We start from the raw sequence: 22,002 nt of genomic DNA, 5'->3' as shown, positions 1-22,002 counted from the left end.
CAATGAGGCTCGAAGGCCTATTTATTGTTGAGAAACAATGGAAAACCCTAAACATTCAAAAACCTAACCTTAGAAGATGAAATGCCAAACTGTGGGCCCCATTTGGGTAAATTGGTACATCAACTTCCCGGGGTCATAACTTTGGCATATGATCTCCGTTTGACGCACACAATATCTCATTAGAAAGATCTATCCAAAAACTACAACTTTGGGAAGAGAAACATCGGTCCATGGACCCATGTTGCTCCTAGTTTTCCCAAAAAACGTCGTTTAGGGCCTCAAAACGGCTCCGGAAGTTCAGGACCCCAAAAACTGCTAAAAATAGTAAACTGTGTTACAATTAAGGAAACTAAAAATCTGAAAGAAACAATGGTGGGGGTCCAAGTGGACTTGGCAGGTGGCCACCAATATCCACCTATATCATCAATCCTTGTATATTTGTTTTTGTTCTATCAGTCACACATGTTTTCAATTCCACTACAAAAGATAGATGAATTGGGAAACCCACAATCTGTGATTCATTGGACCTTACTAGTTAGGAAAAATATAAATGCATTCTCTTTCAATGACTACATAGATCATTTTTTATACACAGTTTCCTGTTTACTTAATAGTGATTTAATCCCTAGAATTTCTCCTGAAATTAAAAGGATTCTTCATCTTAGTGAACAAACAAAGATAGGAGATTGGTATCTATACCAAACTATATACATATTACAGTGTATTGTTGTGAGCTTCCTCCATAAAGGTTATGAAAGTGTGTACCTATCATAATTTTTGCATTGGAATACATCAGGAAGATGATAAATATGGATGAGATGCACTTTGTGTCAGCTAAGAGAAAGTCCCAATTTAAAATCAAAACTCAAGTTGGACCTTCAATCTGTAATTCTAGAAAAACAACAAAGAAGGAAGATATTCTCTTAAAGGAAATGAAATATAAACTTAGTCTTTCCTGGTCTTATGACCCCTTAGGGATCACTTCCAAGCTAAGGGTATAACAAAAGACTACTCCTTATGCTCATACTCCTAGACCAGAGATTGAGCAGTATATGAATCAGGAGGAGGGGCAAGAGAACACATTGTAGAAAGTAGAAGCGAAGATTTTTACTCCTATGACATCTCAGAATCTAGTTCCCCAAGAAAAAAACGCAAAGAGAGTAAGGGAAACCAATTCCCCTTTAGTTACAGAAATCGAGCAAACAATTTTTGTGATGTACAAGAAGAAGAAAATTAATCCTCTTGAGGACTCTTTTCAAGAAGAAATCACATAGACTACACTATTCTTGATAGGCCCTCATGCTACTACCTTTCCTCGAATTGAGGAAATTTTACAAGGTCACCAACATCTTGAGCTTCTAAAGAGCTATTGGAAACATCCCAAACATTAGAATTAGCCCATGGTCAGACTGAACCAACCATTTTTTCTAGGTACGAGGAAATAAAAAGGAAAAATGAAGCATTGAAGGCTACCACTTATACAGCATTCTAGAAACAAACTTTAGCTTCCCAGCAAAGATTATTTTCTGCCTTTGACATTGAAAAGGGTTGATGCAAATGGCATTCCTTGAACCTAAAATCCCATTTCCCAAAGCTGTTGAAGACTAATAGAAATCAATCTTTTCCTTTGACTCAAAGGAGATTCATCCTATTGACCAGATTGATTTACATAAACAAGTTGGGAAAATTATCTATTCAACTTTAACCAGTTCAACCATGGAAAAATCTAAGTTGCAGGTTTCATTGAGTAATATTAAGTCCCAACTCAAGATGGAAAATATTTATTCTATAGCAAGGGATACTAAGATAAAATCTTTGGAGGATCTAGTAATTAAATTGGGATATGATCATACCAATGTTAAAGTTGTTGAGGAAATGATTAACAGGAAAAATGCTGGCATTCAGGCATTGGGAAAACAATTAAAACTCCTTACTACTAAAGATCCTTAGACTAACGACATTGGTGAACTAGAGAAGGAAAAAGAGAACATGTTCACAATTATAATTGAACAAAATACATAGATACAAAATATGGAGACATAATTAGAAACTTTGTTAAAGGATAAAGAACAAGAGTCAACTCAAACAACAATTATTAATTTAGGAGCAATTCCAATTACAGGTATTTCAACCACAGGGGCTTCCACTTCAGCAATTACTATAGCAGAAGAGATACAATCCACTGAACCTGCAACTGATCTAGCCAGGGCCATGAGAGATCTATCATTGAGGGGATAGGAAATTAAGAAAATGAAAGAACAATTTCACAACTCCAAGAACAGAAAATTAAGATTGAAAATGCATATGTGGCAGAAATCCAAAAGAGTCACAGGTTGACTCAAAGAATAGAAACTTTCGAAAATGAATCAATGATTGCTCAAACACTTGCATAGGCCAAAGAAAATATATGGAAATACATAAATGAATCCATGACATATGTGTGCCCATCAATTGAAATTCTATTTGAACAGGAAGCATTCCTAGAAAAACCAAAGGAATTAATAGCAAAAGTTAAGAAAGAATTGGGTAACAAACCAGGAGATGCAACATCATTAGTGAGGATTTTGAATTCAAAAACAAAAGAAGAGCTTGAAGAATATGACATATATGATGAAACTGAAACAATTCTAGAGGTTAGAAAGATTCATATCAAAAGGAATTTAATGTTGCAACTTGAAAACAAATGCCACAATTTAGAAGCGAGCCTTCAAAATATTCATAGAAATTTTAATGTGTTGCATCGAAAGGGACTTCCAGGTTTAAGGGGAATTGGATATAAGCTGATTACACTTGAATAATACCAAAAAAGTTTGTATTCAATAGCCACACACAAAGAAAACTTTGCCAAGATCAGAGGGACTATTACAAGGAAGGATTTCATTGAGGGTTTGACTTTTGACTTGTTGATTCAGTATGAAATAAAAAAATTGTTTGCAGTCAAACCAAATTTTTAGAAGTACACTGAAGTCGATGAGACTTACAAAAAGGTAATCAAAGCCACCATTCGAGATGAGGAAAGATGGGAGAAAATATGCCTACTCATTGACTTCATTAGCAAACAGGTTTTACAACAGTAATTTTGAAGGTTACAACAACAACATGTAGGTTTAGAGGATGAGGTAAACAAATAATCAGAAAAAAAAAACAAAACAATAGATTTTTAGGCCAACTCATCAATAGCAGCCTCGAGTTCAGTGCCAAAAAACTTAAGCAATTTTATTTTCCTATTTTTTCCTCTATATTTAGAAATATTTGTGTTTTCAAAACAAATATTATTTTGTAAATGTATTTTATTTGGAATTCGATCTCAGATGTAATATTTTTCTATAAGTAATTAGAAATAAGACTTAGAAATCGTTGAACCATTATGATAGACTTTTGAGCAAACTTGTATCCTTCGAAGTTATTTCTATAATAATAAAAGGATTCTAGATTCATTTCAAAACACATTGTGTTCCTGTAAGTCTTTGTTTGTTATTATTTTCACTCTGTTTTATTTGCATATGTTTTGAAGTTTATGGGAGTTCTAGGTAAGATAATATTTAGTTTCAATTTGTCTGAAATCTCCCATGAAGTTATAATCTATTACAGAGATTAGCTGATTAAATTGTCTATTTGATTTAACTCCTCTACATCAACAAATTGCCATCTTCCCTTAAATTTTGTTAACCATATATTATTTGGCTGTAAAAGTATTTTACATGCATCCACTATATATTATGGTTAGATAATCTATTTGATGTTTAACAAATCATATAATTTCCAAAGTTTCAATCTTGCACATCTAATTCAAAGCTAAATTACAGTTTAGAGGTGAAGAATAAACCCTTCTATTTAATCATAAGTAATTAATAATTTCACCTATTCAAACAATTTAGAGATTTGGTCATCCAAAAAACTTTAAAAACCAAAAAAACATTTTAGATGTTTTGGCGTAATTCCTAACCTAGAATTATCTATGGCGGTACAACATCAGACTGGCGTTGTTGCCGGGGAATGAAATTCTTGAATTATTGTCCCTGTGACAATGATTAAAGTTTACCGTTTAATAGTGAATAAGATGTTAGTAGGCTCAAATCATTCACTTGGTGATTCCACAAAAATAAAATGGCTTCACGTAGACACACTAGGTCTCTCTCATATCCAAAACTTTATTCTCCACTATTAAATCCCGAGAGACTAGTAAGAATTGCCTCTACAAGACAAAGACTAGAAGCCTCTACTTCTGCTTCTGTAATACATCCATTTAAAATTGTTTATGAAACTGATCCTTTTATACCTATTCCAATTCCTCTTGAACTATCATATCTACCACCAAAAGTGTTAGAAATATTATCTAAAGGATTTGATTTGCAGTCAACTCTCCTTATTTATCAACTAGAATCTTATCAGATTCTTGAACCTCTTTCAAAATCTCCTAGATCAAAAAAATAATTAGGTCTAGAATTACCAGAATTAAAACCTAGTGATTTTATTTCTTCAATAATTCACACTTACCCATCTACTTTTGTTAACTTTGAGGACAATTTTTATGTTTACACAAATCCTTTGTTTGATAGTGAAGGAAATTTTGGTCTTGGAGAATAGAAATTAATAATACAAACACCAAGAAAAATAAAAAAATTCCATAAATTCTTCCAACTTACCTTCACTCCCTACAACTCCCAAAATTTCATCCTCATCCCCTTCATCATCTTCATATTCTCAAATCTCATCCTCATCTTCCTCACCTTCATATAATCAAATGGTCGGTATTCAACCCATCATTCAAGCTTGTTATGCAGCCTTAGTTCTTCCCAATCATCTAAATAATTTCCCAGATGTATATCTAAAGAACTTACCTAGATTCAATGGTGAAATTGGTTTGTCTACTGAAGATCATCTCACAGCTTTCTTAGACTTTACTGACAATATGAATATAGAATGAAGATGTCCACATGAGATTGTTTGTTCAATCTCTTGAAGGAAATGTTAGGATTTGGTTTAGATAATTACGAGCTAATTCAATCCCTTCTTGGAATGAACTAGTTGCTATTTTTAAAAACCTATGGGGTGTTTAAAAGGATCCAGTTTACTATCTAACTTAATTTGATGACCTAAAAAGAAACCCTGGTGAACTCGTGGCTGATTTTATAAAGCGATTTAACAAAATTTACAATAAAATTCCACCTGATTGTAAGCCACATTAGTTGCTGCTAAGGTCAAGTTCTCTAAAGGATTTGATGATGAATTTGCATTTATGCTCAGAGAAAGAACTTCTGTAACACTAGCAGACATGCAGACTAATGGTATTGAGGTTGAGGAAAATAGATCAACCTCAACCAAACTCAAAGCAAAGGCTAGAAAAGCTGAAAGGAAAATGAAAGCTAGGGAAGAAGGATGTTCTTCTTCTAAAGGAAAAACTGAGGATCGAAAAATTGATGAAATCACTTCCTTACTTAGAAATTTCAAATAGGATTTCAAAGATTGAAACATAACCTAGAATTGTTTAACAAGCATCAGATAGACCTTAGGATCGATACAAAAGACCTTTCCAACCCCAGATATTACAAAAACCCAATCCTGATCAACAAATTCAACCACCATTGATCATTAGTGATCAAGAAACCAAAGAAACTGGATGATTAGTTACTAATGACATAAATTATTTAGATAATAAATCATAACAGAATGTTATAATTCCATTTTCCAATGATCAAGCTTTAATTTAAAATCAAGAATGTTCACGGGTTTCTAAATATCAATCCTTCTTAGAGTTTATAATAGATGAATTAAATAGAAGGTATGATTTTATGCCTATACCAGGCCCTGGTAGGCCATCCAAGAATTTTACAATCAATGAGCCTCCAGTAAAAACTACTGAAACCCAAACAACTGTAATTCAACCATTAACTCAACCCAATGAACATAATATTTTTGAAAAATTTGTTCCAACAATTTTCAATGTAGAAAAAGATTTAGAGAGAGTCAAAATCCCTGTTCCACTGTCTAAACTCTCTAAAAACCCAGGGTAAAAAAACCAAGTATCAAAGTGGATCCAATCCTCGATAATAGATGCTAATAGTGACATGAATAGTTTGCAAGATGAAAAACCATGAGTGCTTTTTCGTCCTAGTCCTGACATGATTGATGAGAACATTACCCCCTTTTATGTCACTCTCAAAGTTCATGATTTTCTTCTATACAACTGTATGTTAGACTTTGGGACCTCTCATAATTTCATGCCCAAATTAATCATGGATCAATTGCAATTACAAATTACCAGACCTTACCATGATTTGTACACCTTTGACTCCAAGAAAGTTCCTTGTCTCGAACTGATTAAAGACCTAGTTGTAACTTTAGCACAAATCCCTGTAAAATTTGTAGTACTAGACATTGTAGTCACAAATATCCCTCCCAATTTTGGAATGTTGTTATCAAGATCATGTTGTGTAAAAATAGGGGGGAATATGTAGATGGACATGTCCTATGCTACTATCCCTGTATATGGGGGTGAACATCTTAGGTTATACAGAGAGGTAAGATTCATTAACACCATTTGTAGCGCTGATCAAGAAATAAATCATCTGAATTATGTTTTTGATCAAGATTTTGGATGCTTCACATTGTCATCTAATGATCTCCAAAATTCCTAGCTTAGCATTGAACAGATTGTGAACAAACCTAAACGTATAAAAATTGATGTGTGGAAGTTATACTTTGATGGCACTTTTTCTAAAGATGGGGTTGGAGCGGGGATTCTATTAATTTATCCAGATAGAGAAAACATAACCCAATCATTTAATTTAGACTTCAATGTTACTAATAATGTAGCAGAATATGAAGCCCTAATTTTAGGCCTTGATTTGGTTAAAAGTCTGAAAGTTCAAAACTTAAGTGTTTTCAGCGACTCGAAATTAATTGTCAAACAAGTAAGAAAACTATGCCAAGTAAAACATCCTAGGCTTATATCTTACTGAAATGATGTATGGGATTCTGTAGAAAACTATTTCCAAGCTTTTAACATCACAACAATCCCAAGAGATGAGAACATTTATGTAGACTCTCTAGCAGTTTCTGCAAGCTCCTTTAAAACACCTGATCCAATGCAACTCCAATATCACATTCAGGTAAAATATAGGCCTTCAATCCTCAGAATCTTAAACACTCGAAAGTGTTTGAAGGTGATGAACAATTGAAGAGTTTCCTGAAGGCAATTGATGATTTTTCAGCTTTGGAAATTGAGAAAGAAAAAATTATTGATCATAAATCAACTCATGAAAATGAATCCTCACAATTTCATAACAAAATAATTGATCATAATAACCTCCAATTGCTAAAAAATTACATTCCCAAGGGTCTAATCCCTCTTGAAAGGCTTTTTTATCATAATGATGTTTTAAAAACTTCATTATTAAACACATCACAAGAGGATGTAGAAGGCTATAACCTTGGAACCGATGAAGAAGTTAAGAATGTGGAAATTTCAACATCCTTACCCAAGGATATGAAAGACAAGTATATCAATCTATTAAACAAATATAAAGATGTATTTGTCTAGTCCTATGATGAGCTCAAAACTTATGATACAAATCTTATAGAGCATAAGATCCCTTTAAGACCAGAAGACAAACCATTCCAATAGAAATTAAGAAGAATTAATCCAATTTTGATTTCGACCATAGAAAAATAACTAAAGAAATTGTTGGATGCTAAGACTATTGTTCCTCTTAGCTTTTCTGAGTGGATTGCAAATTTAGTTCCTATAAGAAAAAAGAATGGTGAACTTAGGCTGTGCGTGGATTTTATGAATCTAAACAAATCATCCTTAAAATACAATTAGCCATTCCCTAAAATGGATCAATTAATGCAAATATTTTCAAGTTCTAATAGAATTTCCATGCTAGATGGTTTCTCTAGATACAACCAAATTTTGGTAAGTCCAGAAGACAGAGAGAAAACAACATTCACAACTCCCTCATGTACATTCATGTATTCTAGGATGCCATTTGTCTTAACCAATGCAGGAGCAACATTTCAAAGGGTAACGGATTTATCTTTTGTTCGTAAAATCAATAATTTTATTGTTATTTATCTGGATGATCTAACTGTGTTTTCAAATTCTGATGAAAAGCACTTAAAGCACTTGAGAAAAGTTTTTGACATGTGCAAAAAGCCCGAAATCTCGCTCATCCAAAAAAATCTTTGTTTTCCATAAAGAAAGGAAAGTTACTTGGCCAAATCATCTCAAAACAAGTAGTGTTAATTGATCCAAAATGAGTCTCAGTTATTGAGGTAATTGGTCTCCCCAGAAATAAAAAGGAAATTCAAGCTTTTTCTAAGGAGATTTATACCAAACTATGTTGAAATTATTAAAGATATTACTGACATGTTAAATAAATATCATGCGATTAAATGTATAGTGTAGGCAAGATATGCATTTACACAAATCAAAAAGGCCATTTCTAAAGCCCCAGTACTAGCTAGCCCTGATTTTACAAAACCCTTCGGCATTTTCTCTTTTTCCTCTAACACCACTTTCATTGTTGTTTTATAGAAAAAGATTGATAACCAAGATGACCAGCGAATTTCTTTATTTAGTAAAGTTATGAGAGATTCAGAGCTAAAATATGACATCATTGAAAAACAAGCCTATGATCTTGTACAAGCTCTAAAAGATTTCAGAACTTATGTCCTTCATTCCCCTATTACTTCCTATGTCCCAAACAATGTTGTCAAAACTATTTTGACCCAACCTGATATAGATGGGATACGGATAGCTAAAATTCTTGAATTTGATCTAGACATCAAATCCACTAAGCTGGTAAAAGGAAAGGGTTTAGCCAAGTTATTGGCTGAATCTAATTGTAAAGTTCTGGGAATAAACACCAACATGCAAATATCAGGAGAGAAGAATCCACAAGAACCTTCCGCTAGTTCAGGAGAGAAGAATCCACAAGAACATTATTCTTCTAAAGACTTAGCTCCTTTTCCACTTCATATTGAGGAAAAAAATTATGTTATTTGAATGGTATGTTGATATTGTACACTTTCTTCGTGATTTTGAATACCCTCTTGATTTCGAAAAAAATCAATGCAGAACTCTTAGATTAAAGGCTATGAAGTATTGTATTATCAATGCTAACATTTGTTGTAAAGATCCATTAAACATCTTACTTCTATGTCTGACTAAGAGTGAAATAGAAGGAGTTATAGATTCATTTCATGAAGGAATATGTGGGGGTCATTATGCTTGGAGAGTAATAACACACAAGATTTTGAGAGTAAGTTTCTATTAGCCAAAGTTGTTTTCATAGGTTGGATAAAAGGTCAGAAGCTACATTCCATGTCAGATTTTTGCTAGTAGACAAAGATTAGCAGAACTCCCCCTTGTTCTAGTTTTGATTCATGCACCCTTGTTATAGTGGGGACTAGATTTCATTGGAGAGATACATCCAGCATCCAACAATCAACACAGATGGATCTTAAATGCCACATATTATTTTATAAAATGGGTAGAAGCTATCCCAATAAAAAATGCTACATATGTTGTTATCATTAAATTTATTGAGGAAAATATATTATCTCGATTTGGATGTCCTCAATAGAGAGTCACAAATAATGCACGGGCATTTAGTAATGTTAAAATGATAGAATTTTGCGAGAAATATCAGATTTTATTGCATCATTCTACTCCATACTATTCTCAAGGGAATGGATTGGAAGAGTCATGTAATAAGATTTTGGTAAAATTCATCAAAAAGGTACTTGAAAATCATAAGAGAAACTGGGACAGACATCTCAAGTATGTAGTTTGGGCCAACATAATTTCACCCAAAGAGCAATAGGTAAATCCCCTTTTCCACTTGTCTATGGAACTAAGGCTATTCTTCCTACATAGTTAGCTTTCCCTATCATGAAGTTTTTACAAGAGTCAAATGAAGAACTTGATGATTTTTCTAGGAGAATTAATCAGATTATAGAATTAAATGAAGATAGAGAGAAAGTTCAGTACAAACTTTGTCAATATCAAAACAATATGAAAACTTTGTTTGATAGGAAAGCTAGAGAAAGAGATTTCAGGGAAGGAGATCTAGTTTTGAAATGGGATGCCCGAAGATAAGAAAAATGGAAACATGGAAAGTTTGATAACCTTTGGCTGGGGCCATTCAACATTGCAAAGGTTAAAGGAAACAATACTTTCATTCTGCAGAACATGGAAGGGAGACATTATTCATTGCCTATCAATGGATAGTATCTCAAGCACTATATTGGGTACTAAAAAATGTTACAGCCATAATTCATTGTACATTTCTGATTTTATGTACATTTTCATGGCAAGTGTGATTTGCACGGAAAAGACTCCATAACCCGAAGAGAAGGCACATGGATTTGCATGTTCTATGCATCTTACAGGGAAACACAGTCCCCAGTTGCACCCAATGTTGTAACAATATTCTGCATTTTACATTTATATGTCAAAAAAATAAAAAACAAAGAAAAAGAAAGAAAGAAAAAATAAAAAGGGATAGAAAATGAAAATTATTGATAAAAAAAAGAAATAAATCTCTAAGAAAAATCAAAATATGTGCGCCGGACTAAATTCCGCATTAGGTAGTTAATTAATTGTTTTTAATTAGTTTAATCACAATTAGACCATGGTTAGCAAGTTGTAATAAAGTTTTAAATTGAAATGACATCCTTATCATGTTGTGATATCGATCTTCTCCGCCCGACCAACATTGGAGAAAGCAATTCCCACCCCCCCCACCTCTCTGACATTTAACAGGGGGGGCAAAGAGAAATTTTAAGTCAAACAATTATAGCAACATGTCAATCGCTGAGGAAGTTCAGACCCCCCCTTTGAACACCACTTAACACCACCCCCCCCTAAAATCCACCACCGACCATTGTCAAAAACACCCACACCTTTTTTTACTGTTTTTGATCCCGCCATATCCACTCCGCTGCTGCCACCTGTCCATTGCCCACTACATAATTTTAAAATCGTTACCCAACCGTATTCGTTGTCGCCATAAATACCCCGCGCCCATATCAAATTTCAGAAATGGTTAGTTCCCCTCTTTATATAATAAACTGATAGTTTTCCTTTATCCCTTTTACACATTATGTTAAGGAAAGTTGTGTACTAAGCTCCAGTACAACCTCAACAAAACAACCTAGCATTCAACACCTGCAAGCCAGCTAATTACCTAGTAAACATCAGTTCATGTCCTTGTATTGTTTCCAATGTCTTCTTCAAATGGAAAATCCAGAATGACTGAGGAAAACCCCATGCTCCCGCCTATGATAAACCTGGACCATTTTCCATTAGTGGACCGAGAGTACAAGATTTAAGAGACACAGTGTGAATTTGATTTGTATGAGTTACACAACTGGATGAAACAAAAATTCGTTGACCTCAATGATGAATTGAGCCTGTGGAATTTTTTCCTACCTCAATTCATATTCCCAGACAAAGGGTTGTTTTTCCACAGAATAACGACTTTCTGTTTACAGTTACATCCCAATCCATTTTTCAAATGTTACAGATTGAATCCTCAACTCCACCACATCCTTTTTCTATAGTATCCCTCATGGATCTCTACAAAAATCATACCTTCGCTCAACGAGCTAAGAGTTTTGATATTTTTCTACCTGAAAATGTTGAATTTCTTAGAATTAATCTAACTTAACTAGCTTCAATGTTTCCATAGATGACCACACAAATCATTTCAATAATTTCTTGTTTTCTAGGTTATCAATCTGACCAATGGGTTGATGACATCATCCTAGGGTTTTTTTCAGTATTTTCTAAAGATGAGAAACCTTCTATTATCTTCAATTACAGTGAGTTCTTAGCACATACTATCCGTGATCAATTCATGAAGTTTTCTACAGAAGGGGCCTTCACATGCATCAATGCTTGTATATTTGTTTGTATTCTATCAGTCAGACACATTTTCAATTCCACTACAAAAGTTATATGAACAAGGAAACTGTAATCTGTGATTCATTGGACCTCACTGGTTAGGGAAAATACAAATGAATTCTCTTTCAGTGACTACCCAAATCAATTTCGATACACAGTTTCCTATTTACTTAATAGTTATTTAATCCTTACAATTTCTGTTGAAATTAAAAGGATTCTTCATCTTAGTGAACAAACAAAGACAAGAGATTGGTATCTATACCAAAACTATACAAAGATTAGAGTGTATAATTGTGAGCTTCCTCCATATAGGTTGCCAAAGTTTGTACCTATCCAAATTTTTTCACTGGAATACATCAGACATATGATAAATATGAATGAGCTGCACTTTGCGTCAGCTAAGAGAAAGTCCCAATTTAAAATAAAAAATCAAGTTGGACCTTTCATCTGTAATGCCATAACAACAACAAAGGAGGAAATTCTTCTCTTAAAGGAAATGAAATATAAAATTAGTTTTTCCTGGTCTTATGATCCCTTGGGGATCATTTCCAAGCTAAGGGTAGAACATAAAACTATTCCTTATGCTCATACTCCTAGACTACAAATTGAGCAGTATATGAATCAGGAGGAGTGGCAAGAGAACACATTGTAGGAAGCAGAAGAGCAAAGTTTTACTCCTACAACACATGAGACTCAAGCTCCCCAAGAAAAACATGCAAAGAGAGTAAGGGAAACTATTTCCCCTTCATTTACAAAAATCCAACAAACAAAGTTTGTGATGTACAAGAAGAAGAAAAAGAATCCTCTTGAGGACTCCTCTTCGGAATAAAGCACAAATACTACGCTAGTCTTGACAGGTCCTCATGCTACTAGATTTCCTCGAATTGAAGAAATTTTTAGAGGGTCACCAACATCTTTAGCTTCTCAAGATCCATTGGAAACATCCCAAACAAGAGAATTTCCCCATGCTCATACTAAACCAAGATTTTTTTCTAGGTACGAGGAAATCAAAAGGAAAAATGAAGCATTGAAGCCTACCACTTATACAGGATTCTGGAAACAAACTTTAGCTTCTGAGCACAGATTACTTTCTGCCTTCGACACTGAAAAAGGGCTAATGAAAATGGCATTCCCTAAACCTAAAATCCCATTCCCCAAGACTGTTAAAGACTATAATAAAACAATATTTTCCTTTCACTCAAAGGATATTCATCCTATTTACCATATTGATTTACATAAACAAGATGTGGAAATGATCTATTCAACTTTAACCAGTTCAACCATGGAAAAATCTAAGTTGCAGGTTTCATTGAGTAATATGAAGTCCTAGTTAAAGATGGAAAATATTTCTTCTCTAGCAAAGGATACTAAGATAAAATCTTTGGAGGATCTAGTAATTAAATTGGGATATGATCCCAGAAATGTTAAAGTTGTTGAGGAAATCATTAAGAGGAAAAATGCTAACATTCAGGTATTAAGAAAACAATTAAAACTTCTTACTACTGAATATCCTTAGACTAAAGACATTGGTGAACTAAAGAAGGAAAAAGAGAACATTTTCAAAATTATAATTAAACAAAATACAGAGATACAAAAGATTGATACAGAATTAGAAACTTTGTTAAAGGAGAAAGAACATCAAGCAACTCAAGCAGTAGTTATTCCTTTAGCAACAATTCCAATTACATGTATTTCAACAGCAGGGGCTTCCACTTCAACAATTACTATAGTAGAAGAGATACAGTCCATTGATCCAGTAACTGATCTAGCCAAGGCCATGGGGGATATATCATTAAGGGGATAGGAAATTGAGAAATTGAAAGCACATCTTCACAACCTCCAAGAACAGAAAATTATGATTGAAAATGCATATGTGGTAGAAATCAAAAGAGTTACAAGTTGACTCAAAGAATAGACACTTTGGAAAATGAATCATCAATTGCTCAAACACTTACATAGGCCAAAGAAAATATATGGAAAGACATAGATGAATCCATGACATATTTGTGGCCATCAATTGAAATTCTATTTTGTTAAACACACACATGGCAACAACAGAATATGAATGATAAACAGGAGAGTAAATTTATTATTAACAAATGATATACATTTATAGTACATGGTGTGACCCTTGGATTCATATTCCAAGTGGTCTCTTGGACTCCTTTTGGCTATTCAACTTCCACACCAACCCTTAGAGGATTAGGTGTCCAACATTCCACCTTTAATCTGAAGGGTTATGTATGAGTCCAAGAAGAGAGTTGTAATACAAAACGTGCAAAAATGCATGGCAACACTAGGTTGAATGTGCTCTCTGAAATGTTGCTATGAAGGGTGGTGGTTTAAGGATGACCATCAACACTGGAATGCTTAGTGCAATTCCCAGAACTCTTCCAAGTTTGGCATGAAGCTCAAGTCTTCTACTAGAGGAAGTGCTTCTGATGTTTTGAAGAGGGAAACCTTCAACCATGAAAGGGAGGTATCACCCTGCATAAAAGGGAGAACTTCAACCTGAAAAGGGAAGTCTCAACCTGTGATGGTTTAAGGATGACCAACAACTCTGGAATGCTTAATGCAATTCCTGGAACTCTTCCAAAATTGGCAAGAAGATGAAGTCTTCTGCTAGAGGAAGTGTCCCCAATTCTTTGAAGAGGTGTCACAAATTGAAGGCATGATTAGGGGCACATTTCTCTCTAGCAACGACTCTGAATCTGGTATGGCAGGTTGTGGCTTAGGCTCGCTTGATGTGACTTTGAAGCTTGTAGATGACCATCATTTCTACCCCTGTCAGATACAAGGTGAGATGATGGAGAAAACTCAACTTCTAGACTATTCAATACTCTAGAACAAGTTCAGAAATATGACTGAAATATCTTCTTGGTTGTTGATGCCCATTGCCAAGAAACAATCCATCCAATATGAATCTGTGTTCTTGCAGCAGGTTTTTTTTTGAAGAATCTATTTGAAGAATGAATCGTTTTATGACAGTGCTTACATGGATGAAGATCAAAACAGTGATCTTTCAGATGGCCAACTCAGTCACAATGTTGGCATTTCACAATCTATTGCTGTGGAAGAGGGAAAGAATCTGGAACAGCTGGAGGTGAACTGTCATGAGGAGCAACTGAAGATGAACTGTCCTGAAGAAATCCAACACTTTGAAATTGGATTGGTTTGGAGTAGTCTAGAATATGAAAGGACACGTCCTTGTCATATCCAAGACCAGTTCTATGATTGTTGTGGACAAGCTCTTCCCAAGGTCTGATGACCGACTTGGGAAGTGCAGGCTAAATTTCTTCTTTTGCATGCAAATATGTTGTTGCATTAGGCACTGAATCTGAATTTGCAACATTATTGACTTGTTGTTTATGGGAGTTTGTTTCATTGTTATGAATAGAAACAGGTTTAGAATGACGACTGCATTTTTGTAATTCTGCTTGTTGTAGCTGAGATTCAAGCTACAAAAATTCAATCTTGTCATGTACATCTTGTAAACAACTGTGAATATAGGTGAGAGTATTATCCATAGTAGAGAGTATTAGATTGTCCAGTAACTCTAATATTGCACCATTTGGAGCCTTTTTTTTTAACCCCAAAAAAAATAGTAAAACAGTGAGGACCTCAATGCACTCCAAACTCTAATACAATGCCAATGGCAATAGTTTTCCTTTGATCGATGTCAGAATATTGTGTAAACAAGGTTGCTTGAATGAAACCCTAAATATTTTACACTTTAATAACAACTCTATGGATTCTTCTACATATGTTTCTATGTTGGAGGCTTGCATTCGGGACAAAGATTTACTAGAAGCCAAAATACTACATGCTCACATTAATCAGATCGAAATTAAAGCAGACAATCTTTTACGTAATGCACTAGTTAAAATGTATGTTAAGTGCGAAAATTTGGCAGACGCTCACAGATTTTTCAATCGAATGATTCAACGAGATGGGTGCTCATGGACTCTTATGATGGCAGCCTATGCAAGGCATGGCTTTCCTGAGGAGGCATTGTCATTGCTTCACCAAATGAAACAAGTGGGCATCCAAGACAATAACTTGACCTTCACCATATATTGCACCACCAGAAGTTTACAGTACTGCACATTCCATGGGTCCAGTGAATGACGTTAACATTGATTTACATACCAATGTACCAATTTTGTCAAACCAATACTCACTCTACGCAGACTATCAATCCAACATTTGTAAACTCCAGTTGGTTTATTGAGGATGAAATGTGAATGGCACACGCGCTAGGCACTGAAGTGAAAATGCATCTGGCAGCCCCTCAATCAAAGCATACATCCTACAATTCCTAAAAAGAAAAAAATCATATGATTTTTGCAACAGCGTGAATCTAGATATCAATTATTAGCTTCTTCCAAAGACCACAAATCCTTTAGAAACATGACTATATATAATTGCTTATTAGATTTGGAGGAAAATACAACAAATCATAAATGTGTCATCAACAAATCACGAAGACCATCAACAAGTGTGAACAAGTTCTACAATCAATGTGGAAGGACAGTAGCCAATGTGCCCATTCAGTAAATCGCTCAGCCCAACACGCGGAGGAGGTCCCCAACAGTTCTTTTGCTCCACGTACAGTGACATGAATATCATATGAATATAACCATTTCCTATGCAAAAGAATCAATTCTTGCCTAAAACATGAATACGCCTTCCACCACCAAAGATGTTATATGCAGGTCCAAGAATTGTTTGAAAATGGGAATCAATAGTTGTAACGTAAGAGAACCACGGGATTAATCAACAGTGCCTCCTTCCTCATCCACATCAAATCTTCAATAGGTTGGGCTTTGTGGAATACAAAGAGCATGTTTGTAGTTATGCATTCCAACTCAACTCAATCGCTTCAGCTTCCATAGAGTATCTTTGTAACTATGCATTCCAACTCAATTCAATCGATTCCACCTTGGACGTAATGTAGAGTCTCTCTACTTTCCATGCCGCTGCGAAGCTGTTCTGCGGTGCTTCTGATTCTCCAAACTCAGGTAGCCGTTTTTGTAAAATAATTTAGTTCATCATACCACAATGGGAGGCAGATTTACCAATGGTGGCATGAAACTATGCATACACAACGTTTATACATGATGTTAAATGAATAAAGTTGAATGAGAGCTGCAGGGAGGCACAACGTATCAGACAACTTTCAACTTAATGCTGGGACAACGAAAACATTCAACTTAATGTTGTGACAATGTTAAATGAATAGATTATGACTGATGGTATGATGTAACTGCAATGATACTGCCTTGGATAGACTGTAAAACTAGAGAGAGGAGGAGTCGATGTAATACAATGTTAGATATATTAAAAAACACATGAGACAGAGAGAAACGGTGGTTTGGTGGGATGATGATATACGATGTGGTATGGTGCTAAGCCGGATGCTGCAACAGTAAAAATATGGTAACCGAAATAGATTTTACAATGGTAAGGTATACCACAAACCATTCAAACCAGCCTTAATGCATATTTCCCAACATAAAATTTACATAACATGCAATGCATCCTTTCAACTCTACGCATGGAACGTAGTGATCAGGCTATGATTCAATGTAACACCAAAATTCTGCAGCGCTAACAGAAAAGCACACAAATGATTTGTAGTAGGAAGATGGAGAATTCTGGAATGATAGGTTAGAATGACATGTAGATGAACCCCTAATTGACCTCATACAGTGTATGCATAGAGAAACAATCAAGTGCACAGATGTTAGGAAGAGCATTCTTTAAGGAAGAATTAGGTATTGGCTCTCAAACAGAGAAACGATGGAGGGCATCAGTGCTGACAAATAGACAGGGTATGGTAGCATGTTTGATGAGTAGAGGGCAGATAGAGAGTAACATCGATAGCACTAAGAGAAGGCCAACGAGCACAAGGTCAGACGTATTGTTGTTCAAGGCAAAATCTATAATAGAAACCATCCCTGACAACAATAAGAAAATAGATTTCTGACAAAGGCCAAATTAATGGAGTGTTAGCTCAGGTGTACATTGAAAACACTCAAGTTCAGGCACGAATGAACATATGAAGAATAATGGACATTCAGATCTTTGAGAGGCGGCAAATAGGAAAAACTGACAGGTACAGAGAGCAGCGTATTAAGGCAGTTCAAAAAATTCAAGGTATGTTATAACGTTTAATTCTTGACCAACTCATTCAACAATAGAGGTTTGACAGAGATGGCAGTCTAGAATAGAGGTACGATACTGAGATGTATAAAAAGGCCACAGAAAACAAGTGGCTCACAATTGAGCAAGGTAGGAGATAACCTGCTCCGATACCATGTTAAACACACACATGGCCGTAACAGAATGTGAATGATAAACAAGAGAGTACGTTTATTATTAACAAATGGTATACATTTATAGTACATGGTGTGACCCTTGGATTCATATTCCAAGTGGTCTCTTCGACTCCTTTTGGCTGTTCAGCTTCCACACCAAACCTTAGAGGATTAGGTGTCCAACATATTTGAAGAAGAAACATTACTAGAAAATCAAAGGAATTAATCGCATAATTTAAGAAATAATTGGGTAAAAAGACAGGAGATTCAACAACATTAATCAGGATTTTGAATTCAAAAAGAAAAAATAGCTCGAACAATATCACATAGATGACAGAACTGAAACAATTCCGGAGGTTAGAAAGATTCACATCAAAAGGAATTTAATGCTGCAACTTGAAAACAAATGCCACAATTTAGAATCCAACCTCCAAAAGTTTCACAGAAAGTTTAATGTGTTGCATCAAAAGGGACTGCTAGGTTTAAGGGTAATTGGAGATAAGATGATTACTTTTGAATAATACTAGTGAAGGTTGTATTCAATAGCCACAGACAAAGCAATAGTTTCCAACATCAGAGGGACTATTACAAGGAACACTTTCATTGAGGGTTTGACTTTTGACTTGTTTATTAAGCATGAAATCAAACATTTGTTTGTAGTCAAACCCACTTTTCAGAACTACACTGAAGTAGATGAGACTTACATAAAGTTAATCAAAGCCACCATTCCATATGAGGAAAGATAGGAGAAAATATGTTTACTCATTGATTTCATTAGCAAATACATTTTATAGGAGTAATTTTGAAGCTTTCAGCAACAACGGGCAAGTTTAGAGGAAGAATTGGACACATAATTAGGAAAAAAAGAAAAATAAAAGAGCATCTTTTTAGGCCTAGTCATCAACAACAGCCTCGAATTTAGTGCCAAACAGCTTAAGCAATTTTATTTTCCTATTTTTTCCTCTATATTTAGAAATATTTGTGTTTTCAAAATAGATATTATTTTATAAATTTATTTAGTTTGGAATCCGATCTCAGATGTAATATTTTTCTTAAATTGTGTTCTTGTATGTCTTTCTTTGTTATTATTTTCACTATGTTTTATCTGCATATGTTTTGAAGTTTATGGGAGTTCTGGGTAAGATAATATTGAGTTTAAATTTGTATAAAATCCCCCATGAAGTTATAATCTATTACAGAGATTAGTTGATTAAATCGTTTGTTTGATTTAAATCCTCTACATCAATAAATTTTCATCTTCCCTTAAATTTTCTTAAACATATATTGTTTGGTTGTAACAACATTTTACACACATACATTGTATACGATGATTAGATAATCTTTTTGATGTTTAACAAACATATAGTTTCTAAAGTTTCAACCTTGCACATCTAAATCAAAGATAAATTACTATTTAGAGGTGAAGAATCAACCCTTATATTTATTCATAAGTAATTAAGAATTACACCTATTCAAACAGTTTAGAGATTGGTCATCCAAAAAAATTTAAAAACCAACAAAACATTTTATATTCTCTAGCATAATTCCTAACCTAGAATTATCTACAAAGGTACAACAATAACAAAACGGATAAAACGATTTGGTAGATATGCAATAGGATGGAGAACCGACATTGGTCGTCACCTTTCCATCTCAATGACCCGAGGCGAACATAACCACACCAACTCACCGCTTTAATGATAGATGGTGGTTTCGTGACATTGATTTCTATAAGCTAAATGTGATAGCATGCTAATATTTTTTGTTATTGTCCCCTTTCCGAGCATTTTCGTTGTTCTGGTCTGCATGCTCGACGACATTATGGGACAAGGCCATCGGATATTAAATAAGTAGAATCTTTGGTTTATATAATATGTTTTATAATATTTAATATTCAATAGAGCTTGAGTGGGCCTAATGGTTAAGAGCACATGTTTCCTCCTAAGAGGTCATAGGTTCAAAAACCAGAGGGGGGTAGAGTATGTATGCCTTCGTAGACTTAGCAGTCAAATCGTTGCGCGAAGGTGGGTCCATTGTCCCACAAACAAGGGGTTCTCATACACCAATTAGGTGTTTGGCTTGGCTGCTACCTTAAAATTGGATAATAATAATAAAAATATTGTATAGTGGTATGTGGTAAGGATATTGGTTATTTTTATAAATATTGGTATTTTATTGAGAATTGTGTGATTAGATTTTAATAAAGGAAAAAAATCATTTTTTTATATTACTTCAATTTAACATAATTAAAAACTTCTTTTATTATTTCATTCTAATATAACGATAAATTAGCAATTGCACCGAGAGGTGAAAAGGAACACCAATAGGAGGGAGTGAGAATAATGCGGAATGCAAAGGGATGCTTTAGATAATATTATTGAAGTTCCTTAAAATAGCTCTAAGTGGTTATAATTTTATGCTTTTCATGTTCATATAGGAAAGTTATTACAACTACCTTCCAACCATTTGGGAACACCATTTTAATCAATGTCTATTGTAGTTTCTCTCTCAAGATGGCATTGAAAGTTTCTTTGAGCTTGAAAAAAATCCCTCATAGTTCTTTTCTAGGCATTAAAAGTTGCTTTCAACTTGACAAAAAAACCCCAGAATTCTTTAGCTTCAGTGTCATAATTCTTTCTATGTGTGTGTGCTTGCTTGCCCAAGTGTGAGGTGATTGGAGAGCTTTGGTAACGACAAACTTTTCCTTTCAATTTTTTAGTCATTTTTCTCTCCTCATTAAATGTATTTTTCATTTGTAATATCTATTATGAGTTTGGAAAACACTGGATTGATGATGATAGTTTTATAGTTCCCTGCAATGTTTTGGTTTCATGTTTTACATATTTAAAAACCCATATAAATATAAAATATCTAAGATGTTGAAATAGTTTGTTCCACATACTACCTATGCTTCCCATGCATCAATGATATTCTCTCAGATTTCGCTTGTGTATTCCACTGTACCAAACCATGAACCCAATGCGTCATAGGTTAATAGACAATATAAGATAAATTTATGTTTACACTTTAAATTAATTTTGATTTGAAAAAAATTGTAGTTAGTGATGTGGTGCGGTGGGTGATAATGCTTCCTACAAACTTTGTTTTTTTTTCATGGCTTAAGGAATATTTCACATGCCCAATGGCGAGGATTCACAATAACTTATCATAATGTAATGCCCAATGTCGAGGATTCCCAATAACTTATCATAATGTATGCTTGAAATTACTGTCTTGAAAAACAATGAAAAAAAAAATCCCAACTAATTTTTCTATTCTGAACTCCTAGTAATGTCCATTGTTCTTAGAATGGTTTTCCTTCCTGCAGCTCATTTTTCCCTATAAATATGCAACCATTACTAACATATAATTAACCCAAGGAATGAATTTTGACACACTTAAGAATTACTTCTTGGAAACATCATGCTTCTGGTTGCATCTTCTCGCATTCCTCCCATATGGCCTCGAACAAAACAATTGATGGATATCACTCACCAAAACTTGGAAATACAACTACAATCAATTTCCCTGAGTTCTTGATCATTTTTCCACTTTAATTATTGTGGCTACAGTACCTCCTGATGAAATTCCTACCATTAAGCCTTCCTGAAGTGTGGAAATGGAGCGCCACTCGTCAATGGCGGGATCGTATGCTTCGGTGCAGCTAACGTCGAAGCTAGGAGCCACGATGTTGTCTCCCACAGTGTAGATGCGGTCGTCGATGCTATTTTCGTTCTTTAATTCAATGGAAATTTCGTCCTTTAAGTT

The sequence above is a fragment of the Pinus tabuliformis genome, chromosome 8 (assembly GCF_031772625.1).
Source record: "Pinus tabuliformis cultivar Carrire ecotype Pingquan chromosome 8, CPIR1, whole genome shotgun sequence".
NCBI classification, from domain to species: Eukaryota; Viridiplantae; Streptophyta; class Pinopsida; order Pinales; family Pinaceae; genus Pinus; species Pinus tabuliformis.
This window is presented reverse-complemented; position numbering follows the sequence as displayed.